General features: G+C 35.1%; 1 pseudogene; it reads right to left on the bottom strand.

The window, feature by feature from the left end:
* Positions 1-501: 501 nt before the first annotated feature.
* On the bottom strand, positions 502-1,525 carry LOC122043478 (annotated as a pseudogene).
* Positions 1,526-3,554: the final 2,029 nt, after the last annotated feature.

Raw genomic sequence — 3,554 nt, forward strand, 5'->3', positions numbered from 1 at the left:
TAGTCTTTCTACTTGTTTGTTTGTATTTCCGCTTGCGCACTAACATTGTAGAAAGAAGCGAATATTTGGGGACGCCATCTATCCAACCCCCCCTTCAAGCCGGGCACTGATCTCCCTACAATAAGATGAGCTTAGATCATCCAAATGGCAATCAATATATATATATATATATTAACCAATCAAGCTAGAGAGCTAATTCAACTAGACAGCTGATTAGTCACGTTTAAATATAGAATTGCTGCAGCATCTTTGGCGTTTGGTTTGCATACTACACAAAGAGCTGGTCTAAAGTATTGTAGATCACCCCTGCTGCCTCATCTACAAGGACATGCACATGTAAAGAAGTGGCAAATGCATACAATTGTCAAGTATCATCTTTCCCTACACTGAACCATCTAGAAACAACTCATACATCACATTGGTAGTAAAACTTAATAAAGAATCATGAGTTTGGGATAAGACTATATTAAATGAAAACCTATTGAAATTTTTTGAAACATTCTACTTTTGGATAAACTGCTTCAAATTCTTCAACCACAACAAATACTCACGACTGTCTTTATTTATCATGTACTCATGTAGGAAATTGGTTGTCAAAGGGGAAATTCCTCTTATCTCTAGATACTTGTGAAAGGATTTCTGCAGATTCTCATCTAGATCACTGCACAAAAAAAATGTTGTATTGTTGTTCCTTAACATAATGATACAAAATAACAAAATGAAGGAAAAGAATACAAACCTGAAACAGGTCCTTCATAGGCAAGCATCTCATCATCAGATTCTTTGTTTTCTCTGACAGACATGCTATCAATGGTAACTTCATCAGGATAGGTTGCACACGAGAACTCCAAACTTAGCCCCTTTCCTTTAGATACGACAACGGTGAGTGGGATGCTAGATTGACAAGGTCTCTTCGATTGATCACCATCTTCATCATTGTTGTCAGGTTCATTATCTGGTTCCTCACCAATGACAAGGCTAGGAATGGAAACTATGACCTCGATACTCTCTCTCCATGCTAGTTTCTCTTTAGAGTAACAGTGTTCATTCCCTTCTCATCTTGGATCTCAAAAGGAAAGCCACCTGGTATCTCCTCCACCTGCGAAACCAATGCGCATATCAAGAACAGCATGAATTAATTGGCTAGAAAAGTGTTTTTGTTTTTTTTTGTTTAAAAAAGAAAAGAGAATAAATTAGTGACATTTAGATTGAGAATGGATTGAATTCCTAAAGAAGACAATTTCCTGGCTTGACACACCCTGTCATAACCGTCAGATTCCAGTGCGCACTTGATCTCAGAGTCAACGCCTTGAAGGAGGTTGTAGTCGGAGGCTGGCTTCGTTGTAAAAGAAGAGAAAAATGAAGTACAAGGAAGGGGCCACGCAGTTCTCTCTGAGATGACATTCCTCAAAGAGGGGGGATGGATAACGGTCGAGAGGCGAGGGTCGAGACTCCTGGAAAGGGAGCAAGTAGCCAAATGAGAGGTAATGGAAGCGGCAAGGCAGAAGGCAGCAGAGAAGGCCATTGTCGCGGTAGCTAAAAGCTGAGCATGGAATTAACCGTAAGCTTTGCACTTCTGTCAATCCGATCAACTAAAATCTCACGCCATGAATAGATTCAATGTGCAATCTTAATAGCACCCTCTTTTAGTGTGCGTACGACAACAATAAGTTGATGCAAAAAAAAAAAATCAATCAAAACAAACAAATCATTACTAAACTCATCACTAAAGAATCGTCGATAACGATCATTGTAGCAAAAAAAGAATCCATTCGGTATCAGCCAACTGCCATGAAGTGGCTGCATACCCATAAATTATTCGATTTAACCGGAAAATACCTCATGAGAAAAGTGATCGGACAATAACGAAGGAGGAATCGATATACCAGAAAGGAGTTTCCTTCTCTATGGGAGACGTCGCGCTAGGGATGATTAGAGGATGCGACAGTAATGAGAGGTTTTAGGGATCAAGAAGGTAAAGGGCGGAATGCAGCGGCAAAAAATTTCAAAGAGAGGGAAAGACAAAACGCAGCGGCAAAAAATTGCGAAGGGGAAAAAGCAGTGAAAGAAAAAAAATAACGGTATTCAACAACACTTAATAGACAACAGTTTTCAAAAATCGTTGTCGTAATCTAAAAAAAAGCGCACATAGACAACAGTTTTCAAAAACTGTTGTCGTAGCCTTTAAAAATCGTTGTCGTAGCCCCAAAAAAGCATAAATAGACAACGGTTTTTAAAAACCGTTGTCGTAGGCAAAAAAATTGCTAAAAGACAACGATTTTTGTTAAAACCGTTGTTAAAAGGAAAAAAAACAATGATTTGGTATAAAACCATTGTCGTTTGAGTATTGTTGAATGAGGATTTTCTTGTAGTGATTCTAGAAGGTCTTTTGTTAGGGTTAACAATTGGTTCTTGTGATTTTCTTGATTCAAGTCTAATTTCATCATCTTCTTTATTTCTTATAATTTGATTATTTTCTTTGATTAAGTCAGGTAGGTTGTTTTCTTGATCAAAAATTACATTAGTTGTTTCTTCAACTTTTAGGATATTTTTATTATAAACACTATAAGACTTACTAGTTATTGAATACCCTAAGAAGATGTCAGTTGAAGATTTTAAATGTAAATTTACCTAAATAATATTTGGTGTTTAATATGTGTACTTTACATCCAAAAACTTTTAGATAATTTAGATTGGGTATTTTATTGTAATATATTTCATAAGGGGCTTTGTTGTAAAATTTATTAATTAATATTATATTTTGAATATAACACGCTGTGTTTATTGCTTCAGCCCAAAATTGATGACTTAGGTTATATTCATTTAACATGGTTTTGGCAGTTTCTTTTAGCGTTCTATTTTTTCGTTCTACTAGTCCATTTTATTGGAGAGTTCTAGGGTATGAAAACTCATGATTATATCCATTAGTTTCACAAATTTAGTAAACTTATGATTTTCGAATTCTCCTCCATGGTCACTTCTAATTCTTTTAATTTTGATATCTTTTTTATTTTCAATTAACTAAAAATTATTAAAAATTTTAAAAGTTTCATCCTTAACTTTTAGGAATTTTACCCAAGTGAATCTTGAGTAATCATCAATTATAACTAAGCAACATTGGTTTCTGCTTAGTGATTTGGCTCCGTTTGAATCAAATAGATCTAAGTGTAGGAGCTCAAGTATTGAGTTGGTTTGATTTAGGTTTGTTGGTTTGTGGGTTGACTTAGTTTGTTTACCTTGTTGGCAAGCATTACAAATTAAATTTTCTAAATTTTTTAAATTTAGGTAGACTTCTAACTAAGCCGTTTTGACTCATTTTTTAAATAAGTCTGATATGAGTGTGACCCAATTTTCTGTGCCACAATTTAGTTTCCTCTTGTTGTGTCAGAAGACACTTGAGTGAGGAGGTTGGTATTTAAATTATGTAAATATCATTTTTCCTAATTCCCTTAAGTATAATTCCAGGATTTTTGACATTTTTAATTAAGTACTCAGAGTTAGCAAATGTTGCTAAGTATCCAGAGTCACATAGTTAACCTATGCAAAGTAAGTTA

This window comes from Zingiber officinale, chromosome 1B (genome assembly GCF_018446385.1).
Source record: "Zingiber officinale cultivar Zhangliang chromosome 1B, Zo_v1.1, whole genome shotgun sequence".
NCBI lineage: Eukaryota > Viridiplantae > Streptophyta > Magnoliopsida > Zingiberales > Zingiberaceae > Zingiber > Zingiber officinale.